The 27,342-nt window shown below is 35.7% G+C and overlaps 1 pseudogene; it reads left to right on the top strand.

Moving 5' to 3' along the window:
* Positions 1 to 3,926: 3,926 nt before the first annotated feature.
* Positions 3,927 to 4,422, top strand: LOC132435773 (large ribosomal subunit protein uL6-like; annotated as a pseudogene).
* Positions 4,423 to 27,342: the final 22,920 nt, after the last annotated feature.

Genomic DNA, 27,342 nt, shown 5'->3' with positions numbered 1-27,342 from the left:
TCCCTCTTTTTTCTTGATGAGTCTACCTAATGGTTATCAATTTTGTTTATCTTCTCAAAGAACCAGCTTTTAGTTTTATTGATCTTTGCTATTGTTTTCTTTGTTTCTATTTCATTTATTTCTGCTCTGATCTTTATGATTTGTTTCCTTCTGCTAACTTTGGGTTTTGTTTGTTCTTCTTTCTCTAGTTCCTGTAGGTGTGAGGTTAGATTTTTTTTTGAGATTTTTCTTGTTTCTTGAGGTAGGCTTGTATAGCTATAAACTTCCCTCTTAGAACTGCTTTTGCTGCATCCCATAGGTTTTGGATTGTCGTGTTTTCATTGTCATTTGTCTCGAGGTATTTTCTGATTTCCTCTTTGATTTCTTCAGTGATCTCTTGGTTATTTAATAGCATAGCGTTTAGCCTCCATGTGTTTGTGTTTTTTACATTTTTTTCCTTGTTATTCATTTCTAATCTCATAGCGTTGTGGTTAGAAAAGATGCTTGCTATGATTTCAATTTCCTTAAATTTACTGAGGCTTTATTTGTGACCCAAGATGTGATCTATCCTGGAGGATGTTCCGTGCGCACTTGAGAAGAAAGTGTAATCTGCTGTTTTTGGATGGAATGTCCTATAAATATCAATTAAATCTATCTGGTCCATTGTGTCATTTAAAGCTTGTATTTCCTTATTAATTTTCTGTCTGGATGTTCTGTCCATTGGTGTGAGTGAGGTGTTAAAGTCCCCGACTATTACTGTGTTACTGTCGATTTCCTCTTTTATAGCTGTTAGCACCTGCCTTATGTATTGAGGTGCTCCTATGTTGGGTCATGAATGTTTACAATTGTTATATCTTCTTTTGGATTGATCCCTTGATCATTATGTAGTGTCCTTCCTTGTCTCTTGTAACATTGTTTATTTTAAAGTCTATTTTATCTGATATGTGTATAGCTACTCCAGCTTTCTCTTGATTTCCATTTGCATGGAATATCTTTTTCCATCCCCTCACTTTCAGTCTGTATGTGTCCCTAGGTCTCAAGTGGGTCTCTTGTAGACAGCATATAGATGGGTCTTGTTTTGGTGTCCATTCAGCAAGCCTGTGACTTTTGGTTGGAGCATTTAATCCATTCATGTTTAAGGTGATTATCAATATGTATGTTCCTATGACCATTTTCTTAATTGTTTTGGGATTGTTTTTGTAGATCCTTTTCTTCTCTTGTGTTTCCCACTTAGAGAAGTTCCTTTAGCATTTGTTGTAGAGCTGGTTTGGTGGTGCTGAATTCTCTTAGCTTTTGCTTCTCTGTAAAGCTTTTGATTTCTCCATCGAATCTGAATGAGATCCTTGCTGGGTAGTGTAATCTTGGTTGTAGGTTCTTCCCTTTCATCACTTTAAGTATATCATGCCACTCCCTTCTGGCTTGTAGAGTTTCTGCTGAGAAATCAGCTGTGAACCTTATGGGAGTTCCCTTGTATGTTATTTGTTATTTTTCCCTTGCTGTTTTCATAATAATTTCATAATAATTTTTCTTTGTCTTTAATTTTTGCCAATTTGATTACTATGTGTCTCAGTGTGTTTCTCCTTGGGTTTATCCTGTATGGGACTCGCTGCACTTCCTGGACTTGGGTGGCTATTTCCTTTCTCATGTTAGGGAAGTTTTCAACTATAATCTCTTCAAATATTTTCTCTGGTCCCTTCTCTCTCTCTTCTCCTTCTGGGACCCCTATTATGCAAATGTTGTTGCATTTAATGTTGCCCCAGAGGTCTCTTAGCCTGTCTTCGTTTCTTTTCATTCTTTTTCTTTAGTCTGTTCTGCAGCAGTGAATTCCACCATTCTGTCTTCCAGGTCACTTATCTGTTGTTCTGCCTCAGTTATTCTTCTATTGATTCCTTCTAGTGTAGTTTTCATTTCAGTTATTGTATTATTCATCTCTGATTGTTTCTTCTTTAATTCTTCTAGGTCTTTGTTAAACTTTTGTTACATCTTCTCAATCTTTGCCTCCATTCTTTTTCTGAGGTCCTGGATCATCTTCACTATCATTATTCTGAACTGTTTTTCTGGAAGGTTGCCTATCTCCACTTCATTTAGTTGTTTTTCTGGGGTTTTATCTTGTTCCTTCATCTGGTACATAGCCCTCTGCCTTTTCATCTTGTCTACCTTTCTCCAAATGTCGTTTTTGTTCCACAGGCTGCAGGATTGTAGTTCTTCTTGCTTCTGTTGTCTGCCCTCTGGTGGATGAGGCTTTCTAAGAGGCTTGATGGGAGGGACTGGTGGTGGGTAGAGCTGACTATTTTTCTGGTGAGCAGAGCTTAGTAAAACTTTAATCCACTTGACTGTTGATGGGTGGGGCTGGTTTCCCTCCCTGTTGGTTGTTTGGCCTGAGGCAACCCAACACTGAAACCCACGTGGGCTGTTTGGTGGGGCTATTGACAGACTCTGGGAGGGCTCACGCCAAGGAGTACTTCCCAGAACTTCTGCTGATAGTGTCCTTGTCCCCACAGTGAGCCACAGCCACCACCGACTCTGCAGGAGACCCTCCAACACTAGCAGGTGGGTCTGGTTCAGTCTCCCCTGGGGTCATTGCTCCTTCCCCTGGGTCCCGATGCACACACTACTTTGTGTGTGACCTCCAAGAGTGGAGTCTGTGTTTCCCCCAGTCCTGTCAAAGTCCTGCAGTGAATTCCCACTAGGCTTCAAAGTCTGATTTTCTAGGAATTCCTCCTCCCGTTGGCGGACTCCCAGGTTGGGAAGCCTGACGTGGGGCTCAGACCCTCAGACTCCAGTGGGTGGTCTTCTGTGGTATAAGTCTTCTCCAGTCTGTGAGTCACCCACCCACCGGTTATGGGATTTGATTTTACTGTGATTGCGCCCCTCCTGCTGTCTCATTGTGGCTTCTCCTTTGTCTTTTGATGTGGAGTATCTTTTATGGTGAGTTCCAGTGTCTTCCTGTCGATGTTTGTCCAGCAGCTAGTTGTGATTCTGGTGTTCTCACAAGAGGGTATTAGAGCACGTCCTTCTACTCCGCCATCTTGGTTCCTCTGCACCTTTTTATTTCTTGAGAAATAAAAGGTTGTGGCATAAATATATCATCAAATCAGGAAAGGGTTTATTTTTAACCCTTTATTTTAACTTTATTTTTAAGTTAATCACATTTAAATGAAGAAGTAATACTCAATACCTAATTTACATTCAGAAGCAAACAATAGATATATTTAAGAAAAGCATTTTAGGCTTTTACTGTCTAACTTGAACTGACAAAACCTTAGCTCTTATAAGAAGAAACAAGATAAGCATCTCTGTGTGTGTGTGTGTGTGTGTGTGTGTGTGTGTGTGTAGTAAAGATATAATGTTAATTCAGTAGCCGAGAAGGAGGACCTGGCAGAACAAAGTGAGTGGGAGGAGGTGGGGGGACAGGTGGAGAGATTCTTTAAAAACATATTATTCACTAAAAGAAGGATTTCACAGAGCTATGTATTATAAAAATCTATTCCAAACGAACATATTCCTCCACTGTGCTTTCATGCCACTTGGAGCATTTATTTACTACTCTTCACATTGTATCATGGCTACCTATGGCTTAACCACACATTAATACCTTACTTACTTTCTAGTCACTATCAAAGCTTATGTAAGAAACAGCCAGCTAAGCAACTGTGTAAGACATCAGTCCTTAAGGTATACCAAACAACTTCTGGAATGAATTTGAATTATTATCTCAGCTAGCTCATATAACTCACGTCACCCCTTCTATAATAGTGAGATGTATGTTGGTTCAGATCCTGTACTGTCTTTGAGAGGTCAACACCAACACTCCTATTTGTTTTGCATTTTGCAACAAACAAATGCTAATTAAAGGGTGTGATTATAGGCAGGGCCACCAAAATTTAAATCTGTCAGTCACTTGTACGTAACAGGTGAATGCTAAGAGAAATCCGCTTCCTGCAAGAATGAAAACCGTTCTCAGCAATCAGATTATTGACATTCCAGAGAATGTCGACATCGCTCAGAAGAGACACCCAGTAATTATGAAGGACCCCAGAGGACTTCAATCATATCAACATAAAAAAGTCTCCTTGCAAAGAAAAATAGATTCCAGGTTGACAAATGATGGGGAAGTAGAAAGGAACTGGCTATGGTTTTGACCCTCCGTAGACATGTACAGGGATATTGCACTGGGCTTCCTTTACAAGCTGAGGTCTACATATGCTCACTTCCCATCAATGTTTTTATTCTGGAGGATGGGTCTCTTGTTCACATCTGAAATTTATTGGGTAAAAAATACATCCACAACGTTTGGATGACACCAGTCATCTGTTGTTCAGTATCTCAAACCCCAAAAGATGAGTTCATTCTTGAAGGAAACACATTGAAAATGTGTCATACTCAGATACTTTGATTCAGCAAAACACAATAGTTAAAAAAAAATTTGGATTGTGTCTATAATTCTGGAAGGAACAGTTCAACAGGCTGATGAATAATATCTAAGAATTGTCCAACTATGGAAAAAACAAGAAGCCAGATGATTCTTAAGATCTATTTGTGATATTTTAAAGATGCAACAAAACCCTGCATTAAAAGAACAGAAAAGGAATCGATGCTTGTTACAGTACCATTTATCAAGAATGAGTTATTAATTATTTCATTTAAAACAGGTATTTGCTTGTTCTTTCATCTAATCATCAAATATTATTGAACACATAAAAGATTCTGGACACTGTTAAACAATCTAGAAATGGCAGAAAACAAGATGCAGCACGTGGAACTATTTGGAAGCAAATATATGAGGAGCCTATTAAATATTTGAGAATTTGTGAAGTATCCCTACTGTCTTGGAGACATGCTCTGTCAGAAATGAAAGAAACTTCTCTGAGGCAAAGTCTCCTGGTATGTGGGAGGGGGAGCCTACTGAGATGGGGAACTCCATCCAGCCTAGATCCTTGAGTACCTCCTTTTGCCACATCAGGAAAGAGCCAGGGCCTGAGTTTTAGAGCATCACAAGTGTACACTTTACCAAAATGATAATTGATACTCATAAAACAGAATGACCTAATAGAAGAAACCACTAGAAAGGTGAGAGCATAACTACTATGAAAAATTAAACTGAATAACATCACAGTAAATTTGACAATCTAAAGTGTGTCAAACGTCAATTAAATATGTAAATATTCTCAATGAGATCAGCTGGAATATATGTTTACAGAAAAACGAAATAGAATAGGTAGTTTGAAAAATATAGATTGATATTAAAGATTCAATTGATCATAAGTATGCATAGAAAAAAGTAATGAAGAGCTGTAAACTAGGCCACAGCAACAGAAAAGAGAAAAATAATAGAAAAGAGTAGTGATGTTATGGGAAAAATTAAAACAACAACATTTGTATAACAGGAGTTAACACATATAAACAGGTTAAACATTTAAATAAATATACTGAGAGTGTGTAAAAATTACAAGAATCTTTTTCAGGGAATAAGACTTTTATGTAACTTATAAAATTGAACAAATACAAGCACTGTAGGAACCACGACTTTTCAGTCTGTTGGATAATTAATGTTCATTTAACTATGAATTAAACATTTATTCCTTCATAGAAGCTACATTTCAGAGCGTAAGAAATGGAGTTACAGTGGCAGTAGATATAGCAATGCATGTTCTGATTATTTTTTGTACACAAGTTTTGAAATATATGAGCATAGCTTGATTTACACTTATTTTTGTCTAAAATAAACTGATCAGTTGTTAGAGGGGAAAACTCATTTTAGCAACCACCTTTTTTTCAAATGGGTGCCAATTTGCTTTGAATGAGAAGATTGCATTGTCAGACATATAGGCAGGTGTCTTCTGTAAGGCATATTCAGAAGAAAAATGATAAGAAGGATTTTTAAAGCCTTCTGTGGGTGGACTCCAACACTAGTATTGATGGAATCCTTTAAATTATATATCATTTTGATGCCTACCAGAATTTCCTAGTGATAAAATTCAAGAAAATTTTTGGTATAGAGAATGAAGTAGAAGGAAGGGTTTTATTTTTTGGTTTTTTGTTTTTGTTTTTAAAGAATGGTGCCCCATTGATCTAGTGTAGGTTTCTTATATTGCTTTCAAAATTGTCCTGCAGTTTTTACCATATAATCTCTACACATATATATTTTATTAGATGTATAATATTTTTTGTTCTTGATGTTATTATAAATGTTCTTTCTTTTTTTAAATTTTCAATTATAATAGTCTATTTCTAGTTTCTAGCAACACAATAGATGTTGCGTATTGACTTTGTATTCTATGAAAATCCTACATTTATTTATTAGATTTAGTAATATTTTAATAGATTATTTGAGATTTTCTATGTGGACAATCATGTAGTCTGAGAACAGAGGTAGTTTTATTTCTTTTCAATCTTCATGTGATTTTTGTTTTTTCCTTTTGCTTTGATGAGTTTTCTGAGAAAAGATGTGTCTTTGTCTTTGTCTGGTTTCAGGATAATACTGGGCTCATTAAGTTAGTTGGAAAGTGTTCTTCTGTTGAAAATTTTGTTAACAATGGGTATTATTTCTTGCTTCAACATTTGAGAGTATTCATCAGAGAAGCTATCTGGACCTGAGATTTTCTTTGTAGGTGTACAGACTTTTCCCCCTGTAGTGTTCCTAATTAGAGTCTACCTTTCGTGATTCACTATCGTCACTAAAGCTTTCTCTTGCTTAGTGTTGCATGATGTATATTTTCAATAATTTTATTTTCAACCAATGTATGTAACATTATTTTAAGTGTGATTCTTGTAGACAGAATATAGCCAGGACCTATTTTCTTATACAGTCTAATGTGAATAGATCATTTACTCTCAATGCAATTTCAATGCAATTTTTAAAATAGTTGGTATTAAAATTTGACATATAGCTATATACTATTTATCCAATTTTTTGTCCTTTTTTTCTTCTTTTTATGGATTTTTCTTGACTACCTTTATGTTCCCTTTATCTAGGCTTAACAATATATTTCTGTAATTTATCAAAGTGTAGATTGAAATGGATATTACACTTCACATGCAACATATAAATCGTATATTCCCAATTTGTCCCTCTGTTTTTTGTGCTATCCCTGTTATAGACTTTACTTTTTATATATTCTCTGCAACACATCAGTACTATTATTGCTTTAAACATTCATTTTTCATTTAGAGAGATTAAAAAATAGAAAAATATATTTTATATTTACCTTTATTTTAATCACTTCTCTTGATCATCATTTCTTTTTAAAGGTTCACATTTCTGTTTGTTGCTTCTGCCTAAGGACCTTCTTGTAACATTTTTGTAGTACAGATATCTTGGTAGTGATTTCTCTCAGCTTTAGTTTGTCTGAAAAGCCTTTCTACATTTTTGGTGAGAAATACTTTCACTATACATAGAATTCAGTATTGGCAGTAGTTTTATTGTTGTTTCAGCATTTTGGAGCTGTTAATCCATTATCTTATGACTTAAACAGTATCTCCTTTTTATGCAATATGTTTTTTATTCTCAAGCTGCCTTCATGGTTTTTTCTTTATCTTTAATATGCAATAATGTAATAGTGTGAATATGATGTGTATACATTTGTTTGTTGTTTAATATTTATCCTCTTTAATTGACTTAGCTTCCTGGATCCGTGGTTTGCTTTCATGCATTATTTTTAGAAATATTTCAACACAATGTCCTCAAACCTTTTTTTATACTATATGCTCTCTTCTGCTTCTAGGATTGCATTGACAAGTACGTTAAATTGTTTGAAATGTTTCCACAGTTCTTAGAGACTGTGATCTTGTTTGCTTGCATATTTATATATATTATATATACTATATTAACATTTTATTTATATATTTATTTACTTTATTTTTCTCTTTGTGCTTTAATTTGGGTAATTTCTATCTACCTATCACCTCTGATTCTTTCTTCATCTGTGTCAAGTCTACTGATCAGCCCATTAAAAGCATTTTTTTAATCTCTGCTACCATTCTTCTAGCATTTCCATTTGATTCTTTCTTAAAGTTTCTATTTCTCTCTGCAGTTCCCCAACTGCTCTTGCATGCTGGACACCTTTTCTACTAGAGCCTTTAACATATTAATCAACAGTTATTTTTAAATGTTTAAATTTTTTAAATATTTAAATCTCCATCATTGTTTTAACAGTTAGATCATATTTGAGTGTGAAATTTCTACTTTGTATTTATGACTAGAAATGTGTATGCATATTCTGCTAGTATGTGAGTGGGGTGTGTTGACGTAACCTATCCAAGAATTGAATTGAGTAGGTTTCATTGTTGTTTCAAATTCCCCCACTGTTATCTTGTCCTTAGGGTTGTGGTTAGTTTGCTGAAGAATTTTTTTTTAATGACCTTCCCCTGCTGTAGTCCTCTGTGTGCTGGCACCTCAAAATGGGTCTCTCTCTATGCAGTTGTTTCTATCTCAGCAGTAGACTGTTGGTGCTTGTTACTCCTCAGTTGCTAGCCTGCTTATAGGGAAGGACTTTTCTCAGGTCTCCTCTGTCCTCTGTAGCCATTGTGTTTCTTGATCTCAGGACTGGTCTCCGTGATCTGAACCCTCCCCCAGTGAAGTAACTCTTATATGTAGGGGCTCTGTAATGGTTCCCCCCTTTCTCTTTTTCCTAGCTACAGTAGGTCTTCACCTGTGCCCTGTGGGCAAAAGAGATTGCTGCCCACCCCCACCCCCCGCCCCGCCATGGGTTAGTTCTTCTTATCCCTTCCATTAGGACATCGAGTGGAATGCTTTCTCCCATCTACAGCACTGTCCCCAGTATTTCTCACGATTACCCTAGAAAAGAGCCTGTGAAAAGCTATAACTCTTCTTGTGTATGCAGCTCCCCAGGGGCTTTATGCTTGCACTCTGACCCATAGTCAGCATTTGTCAGTCTGTTAACAAATTTCACTGTTACTCATTTTGCTCACACTACACATTTATTGAGCACTTACTCCACACCAAATGTGAGGCTAGGATCAAGGAATTCACAGTCAGTTTTTCTCACTCTTATCTGCATATTAGAGCTTTCATGCCTCTGGGTGTCTCAAATCAGCATCCAAGATAAACTAAAACAGGTTCTCTGGTGATGGGATCTACCTAACAGTATTTTGTTAGAACAGCTCCCCAGGTGATTCTATTATACCCCCAAGGCTGACCACTACAGCACCCAGCGATCCTATCTCCTGCGACTTCTGTTTCTCTTCAGTTTTGCAATGAAACCCTTATCAAAACATGCCTTACTGTGTAATAGCACGGCTGTCTCCTAGGGAAAAAGGAATTTACTGAATTAAAAATGGGAGACAAACTTTTACAATAATTCTTTCTTTCTCTAACTGTGGTTCTGTTGTGTTTACCTGATGGATCAATTTTTATTATCTGTTTTCTATTCATTTCAAATTAGGGAAAACTGCTTGGTATGTTGAATCGATGGGGGCTATGTTTATGGGAAGGAGCATGATAAACAAATTACCAGACATTATCCCTGATTTCCCAAGGTGAGCTCTTGACATTTTCAGTGAGATGGCTTTTAAAATGTATTGCATTAGTTATTCAGAGACAGAAAAGTAGAAGCTGAATTCACAGGATTCCCGATACTACAAATTCTGTTCTTGAGCAGCCAAATTATTTCCCTGGAGGTCTTTGGGATAACACAGGTTTAAACAAAGGCCAGTTGTTTCTCAGAGACACTGGCCTAAAAGCTCAAGGTAAAATTCCAGTGAGATACAAGACAACTCTTTTTAATGCTGTCCAGTCGGACCAAATTGATCAAAACCCACAGCATTCTAAGTCCATTATTTTGTCCACATTAGTGTCTGGTTTTACCACTCCAAGTAGAAATAGCCCAGGCCTGAGAGGAAGCAGCAAAGGGAATGAGAGCATGAGACCTTGTACGTCCAATGCAGGCTCATGGTGTATGATATTTGGTCTTCTTTTCTTTCCTTTACTACTTCTTTATTCAACATGCAGAGGCATTAACACATTTCAAGAAATTGAAGTTAACAAGTTAAGTTTTCTACCTGAAAAGATATACACATGTAGACAGGTCACAGGGGTCAGAACATTTCAGTTGTTGAGCAAGAATAAAGGAATTTTATAACAAAATTTCAAAGGTAAGCCCCAGTATGAACCCCAGTGTGGCTGGATGACCAGGGAGTCCTTTTTCCATTTTACTGAATCTTATCCAATCTTGAGGGAAAGAGCCTGCTTGTAGAACAAACCACCAGGGTAAGTATAAATTATCTCAAGACCTGAAAGATACCAGGCGTATGTGCACAGAGTCACAAAAATATAAAACTGGTTTTGAACTCCTGCCCTATCCCAGTCCCCATGTCCCATATTAAGAAAGCTCTACACAGGGAAGTTTATGAAGGTCTCTGAATGAGACTCATTTATTGAGTGAAAATTCTGTAAAATTAACCCTGCAAATTATTTTATCAACATTATGGAAGCAATCTAATCTGATCAATCTTCTCACAAAAAAAAATTAATAAAAGTGCAAGTAAAATCTTTTTAAAGATAAACATTTTCATTCATTGTTGAACTGGCAAGAAAGAAATCCTCAGAGATCAAAACAAAGTGAAAGTAGAATTCTTATCAGTTAGAGAAGAGTTATTAAAAATAATCAAGCATATTTTGAGATACAACCAAATAGACCTTCTAGAAATAAATACATAATTGTTGAAATTTTAAATTAACTGGATTGTTTAAGAATAAATTAAACACAAACACAACTAAACAAAGAATTAGTAAACCAAAAGTAAAACTAAGATTTTTTTGTGTTTGTTTTTGTTTTTTTCCTAAAGGCAAAGAGAAAAAGCCACAGAGGATATGGATAAGAAATTAATAGAAATAATAGTTAAGGTAATAAGACTTTATATCTTACTTGAATTCCAGATGATGAAAAGAGAGAGAATAGAAGAGGCAATATTTTAAGGGCTAATAAATGAGAATATCCAAAAATTAATTTAAATAACAATGATACTCATATTAACAAAGCTCAATGAATTACCAGTTAAGCATGTTAAAAGCAACCCCTCCCCCTGAGAAAAGTAGAAAGATCAAACTACCATCTCAGAACACAAAACCAAAAGAGAAGAGGTTAATGACCACCAGAAATTTAAGAGAGATTATTTAAAAGAAATAACATACATACTAACAACACACTTTTTCAAAGGAACAATGGAAGTAAGAAATTTAACAATGGAAGGAAGTAAGCAGGAAATTTTCTCAATTTGCTAATTAAAAATATATGTCAGCCTGTCATAAGTATAGCTACGCTTGCTCTATTTTGGGTTCCATATACATGGAATAACTTTTTTCTACCTCTTCACTTTAAGCCTATGTGTGTCCTTAAATCTGAAATGTCTCTCACAGTCAGCATTAGTTGGGTCTCAGATTTTTTTAACCAGTCTGCCATGCCATTCCTTTTGATTGGAGAATCTAATCCATTTACATTTAAAGTAATTATTGATAAGTAAGGATCTACTAATGGCATATTGTTAATTGCTTCCTGCCTGTTTTGTATTTCCCTTATTCCTTTCTTCCTTTCTTGCTGTCTTCCTTTATGAATAGATGATTTTCCAAAGTGGTATGCCTTGATTCCCTTTTTGCTACCTTTTGTGTATCTACTGTAGGTTTGTATATTTAAAATTTGCTAGGACAGTAGACCTTAAGAATTTTCACCAGACACATTGAAAAAATTGGTAACTATGTGAGGTGATGAATATGTTAATTAACCTAATTGTGGTAATCATTTCTCAAAGTGTATATGTGTCAAAACATTACATTGTATATTTTAAATGTATGCAATTTTATCTCAATAAAGCTGAAAAAAATACACCAAGAACTTTGAAAAAAAATATGTCACTCTGGCATGTATACAAAGTGAAATTATCTTTCAAGGAAAAAGGCAAAATAAAGATATTTTTAGATTAACAAAAATACTGAGCTAGCGTTTACCGGTAAGCATGAACCCTCAGAGTCCTCATGGCTCCTGAGGATCTGGAAAAAATGGAAACTTCACTGGGACTGTGAATGGGGAATGGGAGATTAGCTGAGGTGAGAACAAAGCTGGAGTGCTACATTTGTAAGTCCCTTGGTTAAAAAATGTGACGACATTGAGAAGGAAGTACACTGTCTACTGCTGAGGGCAGTTGGGGAAAGAAAGAAACAAACAAAAACTACTTTAATCAGAGAGGCAATTGGCTCAGCCTTAGTTGTGAGACCCAAAAAATGCTGGAGAGAGTGGCATCTGTGGCAACACTAAGAACAGTATATGAATGCAATGCACTTTTATAAGACTTATCCAAGTAAGGAGCTTAGACACCAATCCTCCCAAATATTCCAAACCCAGTTGTGACTCCTTCAGTTGTTTGAGACAGCTATAGCAGAAAGAAATGAATTTTTGAACCTGACTGTGACTGAAATAATAATCCTATATTACCAGTGAACCACTGCATTAAACTGAGAACATCAGAATCCATCTTGACTAATTTGTACACCATAAAGCAGTCATATTTTTTTTAAAAAGAAATTCTAGCTATAAAATTTAACTACTACATTCACCATTCTGTGACTTTAAATTTTACAACTGTTAATGACTTTAAAAAGTAAATTCTATCAGAAATGTGAAGGCATAAACTTTAGTGTGATATGATCAACGGGATAGTTTAAGGTATCAGATTGAAGGAAAGTAGCAGTTATCAAAGTTAGAATTTCATCCAGACTCCATGAAGGGCTTTCCAGTCATATCCAATGTGTAGCACGATGCTTTGCACATTGCAGGCAATCAATAAATAGGGAGGAAGCAGTTGAGTCTCACAGTTGTAGGGATATAGAGAGATTAACAGTGGAAAATCAAAAGATGTTATTTGATAAAATTTATAGAAATTCTAATTGAATAAAGGTATCAGTTAAGGTTGAGGCATCCAGAATAATGACTAGCCATTTTTAATTAGCTCCAAAGTGTTATTTTGTATAAGTCTTCTCCCAGGAAGATAAAAGAGTGGGGGAACAAGTGAACCAGACCAAATTTTAGATGGGTCATGGAGTGTATGTTTATTTCAAAACTATTTTGCTAAAATATGGATTGCTACTAACAACTCATGAACTGTTATTCTAGCTTAGGGCTTATTATGACAGAATTGCCTGGGTTTATTTTTTGTTATAATTAGAAAGCATATTAAACAGTACATGATCTGCATTCTACCTTTAAAACTGAACATAATTTAATTTAATAATGATTCAGTACACTGCTCAAAATCCTTATTAGTACATGTTACACTAAATCTCCAAAATTATTGTGATAGCTCCAAATATTAGGCAAGTGAATACACCGAGACAGTAAAATTCTGGTGCCTAAACTTCTAAATACTGCCGTCGTACAGCATATAAACTTTTCTAAAACCAGATGGATATCAATAATGAAAAGTGTAAATTAATAAGATTTCCTAGTTATTCCAGGAATTATTTTTTAAAAAGAGTCCTCATTCTGTGATACCACAACCTTTGAAATCATTACTTTGCAAGAGAGAATATCAAAATGTGTGTTTTCTCAGCCAAACCTGTTGACACTTTTATAGAATCATTCCAATTGTGTCTATGCAACATTAGTGAGGAAAATGATTTCCTTAAGTTAAAGATGTGAATTTTCTGCACTTTTGCTTTACTCTGAGAACATAGCCTTTAACAAAACAGTGGTCTTTGCTGAAAAAAAAAATTCTAATGAAAAACATTCACAGTGTCATCAGACCCATGTTCTTGATGTGTATGTAACTCATGTTGCCCTGTTACAAAATAGGAGAATGTAGCCAATGGGAGTTAGTTAAAATTTCCAAAAGGCCAAGGTCTATTGTCAATAACAGAAGTTCAGGGGAGAGGAGGAGGGGGTGTTCTTTGGTTGAACCAGTGGTTCACCCATTTGAAGAATGCCGTATTTCTTATGAAGCCACATATACTTAACCATCATTAGTAACATCAAGCACATGTTTTAAATGAAAAATCACCACTCACATTATTTCTCTAAACCAAACTAACTCTATTATCTCCAGAATTAAATCTCTTTCCAGTTCAGGCCTCTTAATGTTTCTTTTGTTTGTTTATCCCCATGGATGTAACTAAAGCTTCCGCATACACTTTGGATCATGTTGCTGTTGACCTTGTGTGTTGTCGCTATAATTCCCATTCAATAATGGGAATTATTCTTTCACTTTCCAAAACTGTCCAAATGCTGAGCTGGATTCACATCATTAGGTCATCAAACTGCTGCATACAATAAATAGTAGTACTTCAGTAGCAACTGCAGCCTAAGTTTACAATTTTATTTCAAACCAGCTTGTTCCAGTTGTGTCCTGATTGCTTTGTGATATGTTATGTTCATGCTCCATTAGACAAAGGCCGACACTACAATTCACCCAGGGGAGACATGGCGGTGGAGGGTGGCCCCAAGAGGTGCTTCTTGGAAGCATACAATTCAAATGGATCTCGCTAATTGCCATGGAGAGGTTGCCTGCTGATTCCTTTGATAGTTTTTATACTGAGAAAGAATTATTAAAAAACAAAATGTTTTGCTCCTGAATAGCCTATAAGGGTTTCCTTTTGCTACCAAACATGATCAATTCTCAAGGGGAAACATAAAGACAAGGATATATATATATATATATATATATATATATATATATATATATATACACACACACTTCTGAATAGATTCTAGACTGAGGGAAATAAAAAAGTAATATATTCAATAGAACAGAAAGTATGTTAAAATACGTGATAGGGTGATAACTGCACCTTTTAGAAATCTCTCATTTCTTTCAGCTGATTTCTCTTATTGTCTACCTTAACAATACGGTGCATTCACTAATACTTGCAATGTTTTTTTCTTCCCCTCCTGTGGATGGCTAACACTCTGTCTTCTAAAAGGAACAAGACAGAACTCGGTTATAATGACCCAGTCTAAATGCATGAGTTTTGCTTGCATATCACTTTAACTGTGGATAGGATATCATGCCGCTTTTCTTCATGTTCTACTATCCTCAAATACCTCTTCAAAAGATCTATTTTAAGTAACTAACCATTATCCAGGCTTGTACTTGATTTAATAATCCCATATTTCCTTGGGATTTCTCCTTCTACCCAAACCAACCATAAGCCTCACTCTCTCATGTATCCATTATTTATTGCTAATATGAAATCATAATGGCAATTCATTCATCTAACAACCAATACTTATTTAATATTTACTTACGTAAAATACTATGTTTCTGAGTGTGGAGGTAGGCAAAAAGGTAAATATACTAATACACTTCTTAAAATTGTATATACAGTTGACCCTCTGTATGCGCGTGTTCCACAGCTGTGGATTCAGCCAATCGCAGTTGCTTAACCCTCGCATATGGAGAGTAGACTGTATTAGTAGCCCCCTTACAGAAGGGACTTGAGCGTCTGCTGACTTTGGTATCCGCGGGGCTCCTGGAACCAAACCCCCATGTATACCGAGGGACAACTCTAATAGGAAAAGCAAGAAGTAAATAAAAATAAAGGCAAAATATTAAAAAGTCCATATGAAAGGAAAGCAAAGTACAATACGAATTCAAACAGAGAGCCCTCACTTTAGATGAACTTTAAGTGAAGCTTGGCATGACGGATTGCAGTGTGACAGTAGGGGTGGGTTGATTGTTCCAAGTGAAAATGATAGTATGAGCAAAGGTCCTGAGGCATAAAAGCTTACAGATAATTACCTAAGTAACTATTAGCAATTTACATAATGGTACAGGATTCAGCATATAGAAGAGTGTTTAAGAGAGGTTTATCAAACATTTTGTTGATCAAGAAGGATGAAGACTGGAATGATTGATGATGGGCATTTCAGCTACAGTGCTTTTGCGAGTGAAGCTAAGGACATAAATACCTTTATGTTTTCCCTTCATGTGCAGTCTCCCTTAATATATATGCAGGATATTTTTTCAACTATCTGTTTTCCTTTATCACACAGAACCAATAAGTAAAATGGTGAATGCAAACAGCGTGTAAGAATTCAAGTCAGTTATAGAGGGAAAAGCAGAGGCAAGAATTCTGTGAAACAATTTATTTGAGATTTTAAAATGTGTTTCTCCCATATCTAAGACATAATTATTTCATTTTTAAAAGTGAGTGATCTGGTAGTTTTGGTAAAAGAGTGGAATCTGGTCTCTAAAGAGAGGTAGCGTTCGATAGTTTTAAACCACAGACACCCCGGGCCACTTCCATGCTTTCTTCTTCTGGGTGAATTTACTCTTACTCAAAACAGTCACATGCTTTCAGCCCTGAACCCAGTTTGTAGTCCCTTAGGCTGCTGCCCTCTTTTCTCCACGTTGTGCTTGTTGTGTTGGCTTTGGGCAAAGATTCAAAGGAAACTGCTCACATTACCAGATCGAATAAGAGCTTCTAACATTAACTTAAATAAGAGATTTTTCTGCTGACACATCTTTTAATTTATCCATTTACTCACTTAGTCACTTTCAGATTCACTCATTCAGGAAATTGAGCTCCTGTCACCTGCCAGGAACTGAACCAGGCAATGAGAACACAACAAAGGCAGACACAGATGGCCCTTTAGTTCACAAGAAGCAGATTGTCACACAGATCAGAGTAACCCTACAGGACGAACAGGATGTTAAGGTGCTGGGAATAGGGAGATGAATGCACCATATTGTTTATCCCCTCTTCTCTTTACCTTTTCATCCTGACTTTACTGTCACTGTATGATGGATACATGAGGAATCACAATATGTTCTCTCTCTCTTTTTTTTTTTTTTTTGCGGTACATGGGCCTCTCATGGTTGTGGCCTCTCCCACTGCGGAGCACAGGCTCTGGACGTGCAGGCTCAGCGGCCATGGCTCACGGGCCCAGCCACTCTGCGGCATGTGGGATCATCCCGGACCGCGACACAAACCCGTGTCCCCTGCATCGGCAGGCGGACTCCCAACCACTGCGCCACCAGGGAAGCTCCCTATGTTCTCTCTTGATTCAATCATCTACGCTTCCTCTTTCAACTGTTTCTCTGTATTTCTACCTTGGATTTTCCAAAATTTAAATGTTAAAAATAAAAGGCCACCCTCTTGCACTGTTGGTGGGAATGTAAATTGGTACAGCCACTATGGAGAACAGTATGGAGATTCCTTAAAAATCTAAAAATAGAACTACCATATGACCCAGCAATCCCATTACTGGGCATATACCCTGAGAAAACCATAATTCAAAAAGAGTCATGTACCACAATGTTCATTGCAGCTCTATTTACAATAGCCAGGACATGGAAGCAACCTAAGTGTCCATTGACAGATGAATGGATAAAGAAGATGTGGCACATATATACAATGGAATATTACTTGGCCATAAAAAAGGAACGAAATTGAGTTTTTTGTAGTGAGGTGGGTGGACCTAGAGACTGTCATACAGAGTGAAGTAAGTCAGAAGGAGAAAAACAAATACCATATGTTAACATATATATATATGGAATCTAAAAAGAAAATGGTTCTGATGAACCCAGGGGCAGGACAGGAATAAAGTTGCAGATGTAGAGAATGGACTTGAAGACATGGGGAGGGAGAAAAGTAAGTGGGGACGAAGTGAGAGAGTATCATTAACATATACATGCTACCAAATGTAAAATGGATAGCTAGTGGGAAGCAGCTGCATAGCACAGGGAGATTAGCTCAGTGCTGTGTGACCACCTAGAGGGGTGGGATAGGGACGGGAGAGGGAGACACAGGAGGGAGGGGATATGGGGATATATGTATGCATATAGCTGATTCACTTTGTTATACAGCAGAAAGTAACACAACACTATAAAGCAATTATGCTCCAAAAAAGATGTTAAAAATAAATAAATAAAACACTAATTTCCATATTAAAAAAAAACAAATAAAAGGGCAATATGCACATTCACAGGCATATTACCGAACATGTTTTTACTCAGTATGGTTTAGGATTTGGGATTGTTATAACTACCTGTAAGATATATACTATTTATCATTCATTAGGGATCATAAATAATTTAAAATGTATATTCCTTGCTAGAATTTGATAATTAACAAAATGACTAATCTTTGTTGTGTGTTTATTATAAATTTGGCATATTTTTCCCACTTAATCTCTGTACACACGCTATATAAATATATATGTACTCATTTAAAATTGAGGAAACTGAGGTTTTAATTCATAGAAAAGTATGTTCTAATAGTTTACTAAAACCACCTTTATTGGTTATGTTTCTCTTCATCTTCTTTAAAACTGTATCCATACATGACTGAGATGAGCAGAGATTCTAGAATGCTAGAGCATGTCTCTCTTTTGATGTTTGCTTTATCTAAAGAGAATTGAGCAGATTCAACAGCACAAACAGCTTTTGAAAGGAAAACATTAACAGTCTATCCAGATATATCAAACCCTGGACCTATACAAGGGTTTGGATCCTAGCAATAAGTTAGAAACTGAAAAACATGACTTCTTTTAGGCTGAAAGGTTACAATGGAATGTATTACATCAGTAATGCCATATAGTTAACTAAATGGCCTCAAATTCTTCTCTGCTCCACAAGCCAGAGTGGAAATGGAGTAATTTTCAATAATGCTGCAAAATAATGGACTGAATTCTCCCCTGCCTCTTGGGAACATGGGTTTCTTAAACACAACGAATCTCTGCCATTTTCATTCCCTTCCTATATCCCATAATTGAATCTTTCCAAAATTAGATATAGAAAAAACCCCAGTGTTTCACACCAAGCAGAACTACCCATTCTGCTGTGTTTGGTGTATCTTTTTAAAATGTGGTACTGGTGTTTCAAATCTATATGGAAATGTAGGATTAAAAAAACTATATTGGAATAAATTTCCCGTAGTTAAAATATTTCATTGTAAAAGTAAAACCGTTAAATCATTTAAAATAATATGAGGGAGATGGGAAAAAATTTAAGTACATGACATGTAAGTTCAATTTATGACATATGTAGTATAGAGATTAAATGGCAATATCAATAATATCAAAATCAATTTCACTGATTATTTTACATTTTCTAGCTAATATATTAATTACTTTCTGGTCAGATATCATTTGATTATTTCAAAACCCATATAATGTAGGTAATTATTATTATCCTATTTTGCAGATTAAGAAACCATGCTTGTAGTAATAGAATTAGAAATTGAGTCTATTGAACCTATATCTATCACCAAAGTCTGCAAAGTTAAACACTACACAATAATGGGTCAGTTCACTGTATATGTATGTCTGTGTGTGTTTGTGTGTGCAACATGGCTTCACCAACTGACTTCATCAAATTTTATATAAATATATATGATTAATGTATAGCAAATATACATATAACCATTATATATAAATTTTATATGTGTAAATTGGGTATATATATATATATATATATATATACATTTGTATACATATAAAATATATATATGCACCATATATAAAAAGAGGTTCTCAAAAAACCAAGGATATAAAATCAAAATGACTTAAGATACTAAAATACTATCTTGTACATATTGTGTTGAAAAAATTATGCAGTTTGATAATACTAAGTGTTAGAAAAGAAATGTACCAAGCATTCAAAATAATGTGAATAAACAGCAATTTATATACATTGCTCGTGGGAGTGGAAATTTGTATGATAACTTTGGAAAACAAATTGGGTTTCTTTTTTAAAATAAGTGTATGTAACCCAAGAAAATACCTTTGAAATTGTACAATGGGAGTGATATATAAAATGTCCAAAGCAGCACTGTTGAAGAAAATTGGAAGCAAATTAAATATTCACTGAATAGAAGATAGTTAATCAAATATGCTATATTCACACATGGAAAATTATACAATAGTGAAATTGAACATAATACAGGTCCATATTAAGAAATGAATGGATTTCAGTAAGACAATATTTAGTAACAAACCAGTCACAAAAGACTACATTGGCAATGACTTTTTTATTAAATTTTTTAATTTAATTTTGTTTATTATTTTATACAGCAGGTTCTTATTAGTCATCAATTTTATACACATCAGTGTATACATGTCAATCCCAATCGCCCAATTCAGCACACCACCATCCCCACCCCACCACGGTTTTCCCCCTTGGTGTCCATACGTTTGTTCTCTACATCTGTGTCTCTATTTCTGCCCTGCACACTGGATCATTTGTACCATTTTTCTAGGTTCCACATACATGCGTTAATATACGATATTTGTTCTTCTCTTTCTGACTTACTTCACTCTGAATGACAGTCTCTAGGTCCATCCACGTCTCAACAAATGACCCAATTACGTTCCATTTTATGGCTGAGTAATATTCCATTGTATATATGTACCACAACTTCCTTATCCATTCATCTGTCGATGGGCATTAAGTTGCTTCCATGACCTGGCTATTGTAAATAGTGCTGCAATGAACATTGGGGTGCATGTGTCTTTTTGAATTGTGGTATTCTCTGGGTATATGCCCAATAGTGGGATTACTGGATCATATGGTAATTCTATTTTTAGTTTTTTAAGGAACCTCCATACTGTTCTCCATACTGTCCATAGTGGCTGTATCAGTTTACATTCCCACCAACACTGCAAGAGGGTTCCCTTTCCTCCACACACTTTCCAACATTTGTTGTTCGTAGATTTTCTGATGATGCCCATTCTAACTGGTGTGAGGTGATACCTTATTGTAGTTTTGATTTGCATTTCTCTAATAATTAGTGATGTTGAGCAGCTTTTCATGTGCTTCTTGGCCATCTGTATGTCTTCTTTGGAGAAATGTCTATTTAGGTCTTCTGCCCATTTTTGGATTGGATTGTTTGTGTTTTTAATATTGAGCAGCATGAGCTATTTATATATTTTGGAGATTAATCCTTTGTCCATTGATTCATTTGCAAATAATTTCTCCCAGTCTGAGGGCTGTCTTTTCATTTTGTTTATCATTTCCTTTGCTGTGCAAAAGCTTTGAAGTTTCATTAGGTCCCATTTATTTATTTTTGCTTTTATTTCCATTACTCTAAGAGGTGGATCAAAAAAGATCTTGCTGTGATTTATGTCAAAGAGTGTTCTTCCTATGTTTTCCTCTAAGAGTTTTATAGTGTCCAGTCTTACATTTAGGTCTCTAATCTCTTTTATGTTTATTTTTGTGTATGGTGTTAGGAAGTGCTCTAATTTCATTCTTTTACATGTAGCTGTCCAGTTTCCCCAGCACCACTTACTGAACAGACTGTCTTTTCTCCACTGTATATCCTTGCCTCCTTTGTCATAGATTAGTTGACCATAGGTGTGTGGGTTTACCTCTGGGCTTTCTATCTTGTTCCATTGATCTGTGTTTCTGTTTTTGCACCAGTACCATATTGTCTTGATTATTGTAGCTTTGTAGTATAGTCTGAAGTCAGGGAGTCTGATTCCTCCAGCTCCTTTTTTTTCCCCTCAAGGCTGCTTTGGCTATTCGGGGTCTTTTGTGTCTCCAAACAAATTTTAAGATTTTTTGTTCTAGTTCTGTAAAAAATGCCATTGGTAGTTTGATAGGGATTTCATTGAATCTGTAGATTGCTTTGGGGAGTATAGTCATTTTCACAATATTGATTCTTCCAATGCAAGAACATAGTATATCTCTCCATCTGTTGGTATCATCTTTAATTTCTTTCAATAGTGTCTTATAGTTTTCTGCATACAGGTCTTTTGTCTCCCTAGGTAGGTTTATTCCTAGGTGTTTGATTCTTTTTGTTGCAATGGTAAATGGGAGTGTTTCCTTAATTTTTCTTTCACATCTTTCATCATTAGAGTATAGGAATGCAAGAGATTTCTGTGCATTAATTTTGTATCTTGCAAATTTACCAAATTCATTGATTAGCTCTAGTAGTTTTCTGGTGGCATCTTTAGGATTCTCTATGTATAGTATCATGTCATCTGCAAACAGTGACAGTTTTACTTCTTCTTTAAAATTTGTGTTCCTTTTATTTCTTTTTCTTCTCTGATTGCCATGGCTAGGACTTCCAAAACTATGTTGAATAATAGCACTGAGAGTGGACATCCTTGTCTGCTACCTGATCTTAGAGGAAATGCTTTCAGTTTTTCACCATTGAGCATGATGTTTGCTGTGGGTTTGTCATATATGGCCTTTATTATGTTGAGGTGGGTTCCCTCTATGCCCACTTTCTGGAGAGTTTTTATCATAAATGGGTGTTGAATTTTGTCAAAAGCTTTTTCTGCATGTATTGAGATGATCATAATGTTTTTATTCTTCATTTTGTTAAAATAGTGTATCACATTGATTGATTTGCATATATTGGAGAATCCTTGCATCCCTGGGATAAATCCCACTTGATCATGGTGTATGATCCTTTTAATGTGTTGTTGGATTCTGTTTCCTAGTATTTTGTTGAGGATTTTTGCATCTATATTCATCAGTGATATTGGTCTGTAATTTTCTTTTTTTGTAGTATCTTTGTCTTGTTTTAGTGTCAGGGTGATGGTGGCCTCATAGAATGAGTTTGGGAGTGTTCCTTCCTCTGCAATTTTTTTGGAAGAGTTTGAGAAGGATGGGTGTTAGCTATTCTCTAAATGTTTGATAGAATTCACCTGTGAAGCCGTCTGGTCCTGGACTTTTGTTTGTTGGAAGACTTTTTATCACAGTTTCAATTTCATTACTTGTGATTGGTCTGTTCATATTTTCTATTTCTTCCTGGTTCAGTCTTGGAAGGCTATACCTTTCTAAGAATTTGTCCATTTCTTTCAGGTTGTCCATTTTATTGGCATAGAGTTGCTGGTAGTAGTCCCTTAGGATGCTTTGTATTTCTGCAGTGTCTGTTGTAACTTCTCCTTTTTCATTTCTAATTTTATTGATTTGAGTCCTGTCCCTCTTTTTTCTTGATGAGTCTAGCTAATGGTTTATCAATTTTGTTTATCTTCTCAAAGAACCAGCTTTTAGTTTTATTGATCTTTGCTATTGTTTTCTTTGTTTCTGTTTCATTTATTTCTGCTCTGATCTTTATGATTTGTTTCCTTCTGCTAACTTTGGGTTTTGTTTGTTCTTCTTTCTCTAGTTCCTTTAGGTGTGAGGTTAGATTTTTTTTTGAGATTTTTCTTGTTTCTTGAGGTAGGCTTGTATAGCTATAAAAGAACTGCTTTTGCTGCATCCCATAGGTTTTGGATTGTCGTGTTTTCATTGTCATTTGTCTTGAGGTATTTTCTGATTTCCTCTTTGATTTCTTCAGTGATCTCTTGGTTATTTAATAGCATAGCGTTTAGCCTCCATGTGTTTGTGTTTTTTACGTTTTTTTTTTCTTTGTAATTCATTTCTGATCTCTAGTGTTGTGGTCAGAAAAGATGCTTGATATGATTTAAATTTACTGAGGCTTGATTTGTGACCCAGGATGTGATCTATCCTGGACGATGTTCCATGCGCACTTGAGAAGTGTAATCTGCTCTTTTTGGATGGAATGTCCTATAAATATCAATTAAATCTATCTCGTCTATTGTGTCATTTAAAGCTTCTGTTTCCTTATTTTTTTTCATTTTGGACGATCTTTCCACTGGTATAAGTGAGGTTTTGAGGTCCCCCATTATTATTGTATTACTGTCGATTTCCTCCTTTATAGCTGTTAGCAGTTGCCTTATGTATTGAGGTGCTCCTATGTTGGGTGCATACTTATTTATAATTGTTATATCTTCTTCTTGGATTGATCCCTGATGATTAGGTAGCATCCTTCCTTGTCTCTTGTAATATTCTTTATTTTCAAGTCTATTTTATCTGATATGAATATTGCTACTCCAGCTTTCTTTTCATTTCCATTTGCATGGAATATCTTTTTCCAGCCCATCACTTTCAGTCTGTGTGTGTCCCTAGGTCTGAAGTGGCTCTCTTGTAAAAAGCATATAAATGGGTCTTGTGTTTGTATCCATTCAGCAAGCCTGTGTCTTTTGGTTGGAGCATTTAATCCATTCATGTTTAAGGTGATTATCAATATGTATGTTCCTATGGCCATTTTCTTAATTGTTTTGGGTTTGTTTTTGTAGATCCTTTTCTTCTCTTGTGTTTCCCACTTAGAGAAGTTCCTTTAGCATTTGTTGTAGAGCTGGTTTGGTGGTGCTGAATTCTCTTAGCTTTTGCTTCTCTGTAAAGCTTGTGATTTCTCCATCGAATCTGAATGAGATCCTTGCTGGGTAGTGTAATCTTGGTTGTAGGTTCTTCCCTTTCATCACTTTAAGTATGTCATGCCACTCCCTTCTTGTTTGTAGAGTTTCTGCTGAGAAATCAGCTGTAAACCTTATGGGAGTTCCCTTGTATGTTATTTGTCATTTTTCTCTTGCTGCTTTCAATAATTTTTCTTTGTCTTTAACTTTTGCCTATTTGATTACTATGTGTCGTGGTGTGTTTCTCCTTGGGTTTATCCTGTATGGGACTTGCTGCGCTTCCTGGACTTGGGTGGCTATTTCCTTTCTCATTTTAAGGAAGTTTTCAAGTATAATCTCTTCAAATATTTTCTCTGGTCCCTTCTCTCTCTCTTCTCCTTCTGGGACCCCTATAATGCTAATGTTGTTGCATTTAATGTTGCCCCAGAGGTCTCTTAGCCTGTCTTCATTTCTTTTCATTCTTTTTCTTTAGTCTATTCTGCAGCAGTGAATTCCACCATTCTGTCTTCCAGGTAATTTATCCGTGCTTCTGCCTCAGTTATTCTGCTATTTATTCCTTGTAGTGTAGTTTTCATTTCAGTTATTGTATTGTTCATCTCTGTTTGTTTGTTCTTTAATTCTTCTAGGTCTTTGTTAAACATTTCTTGCATATTCTCGATGTTTGCCTCCATTCTTTTTCTGAGGTCCTGGATCATCTTCACTATCAGTATTCTGAATTCTTTTTCTGGAAGGTTGCCTATCTCTACTTCATTTAGTTGTTTTTCTGGGGTTTTATCTTCTTCCTTCATCTGGTACATAGCCCTCTGCCTTTTCTTCTTGTCTGCTTTTCTCCGAATGTGGTTTTTGCTCCACAGGCTGCAGGATTGTAGCTCTTCCTGCTTCTGTTGTCTGCCTTCTCAGAAATGCCTTTTTAAAATAGTAAGTAAATTTAAAAATGAGTAAAACTAATATAGCTGACCTTTGAACAACACAGATTTGAGCTTTGTGGGTACACTTATACACAAAATTTTTTCAGTAAATGTGTATCACAATACTACATGATCTGTGGTTGGTTGAATGTATGGATGAAAACCATGGATATAGAGGAAACGCTCATACAGAGCGCTAACTGTAAAGTTAAAGATGGATTTTTGACTGTGCACATGATTGGTGACCCTAACCCCACATTATCCAAGTGCCAAGTGGACTTTGTTTAGTTAAATACTTACACAGCAACACATTTGGAGGATTAGTTATCACAGGGATAAATTTAGGGAGATTGGCTGCCTGGTTAGAGAAGTGTAAATAGGGCCAGTGTAACTTCTTGGTAATTTTAACTTATTGCTTTACTTGATGGGCCTTGCCTGTCTATTGAATTAGTAAAGCAAATAATAAATAAATAATATAAAATTGAATAACAGTAGGTAATGGCAATTCAAGGACAAAATATGACAGTGCTTAATGAAGCAAGAATTGCAACCTACATTCTTCTGTCTACTTGACCCCACCCCCAAGAAAAGGAAAATAAACAGCAGCATTGCTGAAATCCAAATTTCCAAATGACTTGGGGCATGTTTTATTCTGGATGGTTAGCTAGTGTCAGTGGTGGGATTTCACAATACACGAACTGTGGGATGTATGAACAATACCAGCTTTATTTTCAGCACACACATCACTTTCCCCTTGCCTGATCCCCAGTTCGTCTGGTAGCAGGTCGTTGTTTATAGGTATCTCATACTTTTTTAGATTGGTTTCTCAAGAAACAGAAATGGAGGTGTGTACGCAGGAAGTTGCTCTGTCAGTGCTCTTAGGAAAAAAAAAATCTAAGAGAATGAGGGAAGCAGAGTTTGACAGAAGGAGTAGTTTAAACAAAGGTAACTGGCCAGGAGCTCCCTCTGTAGCTGGATGGCTTTTAGGAAACTTTCTACCTGGTGGCAACGGCCTTTGTACTCCCACAAAGACCAATCAGTGGACGCTGACTTCCCTGGCGAGGGGGTTGCAGATTTGTGTGAAATGACTCCCTTTGTTGTCTAGACAGGAGCTCAGCTGTGAGCTGTCAGCCACAGAAATTCACAGTGGCTGGGGTAGTAGAGCCTGTATCTACCATATCATGGCCCCATTGGGTTTCAGTTGTGTGCAGAGACACAGCTGTCTCATTTACCTTTCTGTTTGTCACAATACCTATCATTGAGACTGACTCAGAGTGAATAACCAACAAATAGTTGGATATTTAATTTTTCACTACAATCCCCAGCTCTTTGATTTTTTAAGATTATCATACTAAAATAATTTATTGTAATTACATCACAACTCTCCATATTGAATACATTTATTTTTCCAATTTTTAATGGCCCAAACTTATTCTCTAAATGGTCAGTTAGTCTATAATAACAATGTTGATTGTGACAGAACTATAGCACTCATCATGGTCTTCTTTATTCAACTCCATTGTTCTTTTTATAAAATAAAATAAAATAAACTTAGATTAAAAAAAGTCAAGACAGAGACTTCTGGAGAGCTCAAGAGAAATAAATGGCAAATTATCACCCGTGCATTGGGAACCAGGTAAACTTCTGGCAACCTAGTTAAAACATACACAGACGTATGTTGTGAATAATATGTTTGGAGAAAACATACCAAAATTCAAGCAGGCACAATGACTACCATCAGGAAGTTATATTCAAAGAAGAAAATTCTACTCTGAAAAATCACAATATTAAATAAAAAGCATGGAGTTAAAAAACAAACTGTAGTAAACAAAAATGTAAATACAGAGCACAAAAGACAAAAGGAAAGCAACAAACAAGTGTCCCTAAATAGCTATGCCAATAGAGAAGTGAAACAGAATAAAATTTTAAAAGTTATAAAACATGTTTCTCTTTCAATTGAGAGCTCAAAAGAACAATAAAATTTTAAAGGATTTTAAGATAACAGACAGATATAAAAAGTGAACTGGCATAACTGAAGACAGAAATGTGGAATAAAAGTAAAATTGGCACTAAAATGACTACAGTACAATACAGTGAGGCACTGTTATAAACATAGGATGGAGGAGTTGAGAATAATGAGCCTTTTTAATTGGAAAGTAACAGAATTTAAATTACCTGAAGAAAATGAAATGTATTTGTCACAGGCAAAAGTAGAATTGACATAAAACTGCTTGTGGGTCCTCACAAAAAGAAATGAACAAATGGGAGAGAAAAATAGGAAAAATATTCCTTAAAACATA

The sequence above is a fragment of the Delphinus delphis genome, chromosome 13 (assembly GCF_949987515.2).
Source record: "Delphinus delphis chromosome 13, mDelDel1.2, whole genome shotgun sequence".
In the NCBI taxonomy this organism is placed as follows: Eukaryota; Metazoa; Chordata; class Mammalia; order Artiodactyla; family Delphinidae; genus Delphinus; species Delphinus delphis.
The sequence above is the reverse complement of the archived record's forward strand: the minus strand, read 5'-3'. Positions and strand labels throughout refer to the sequence as shown.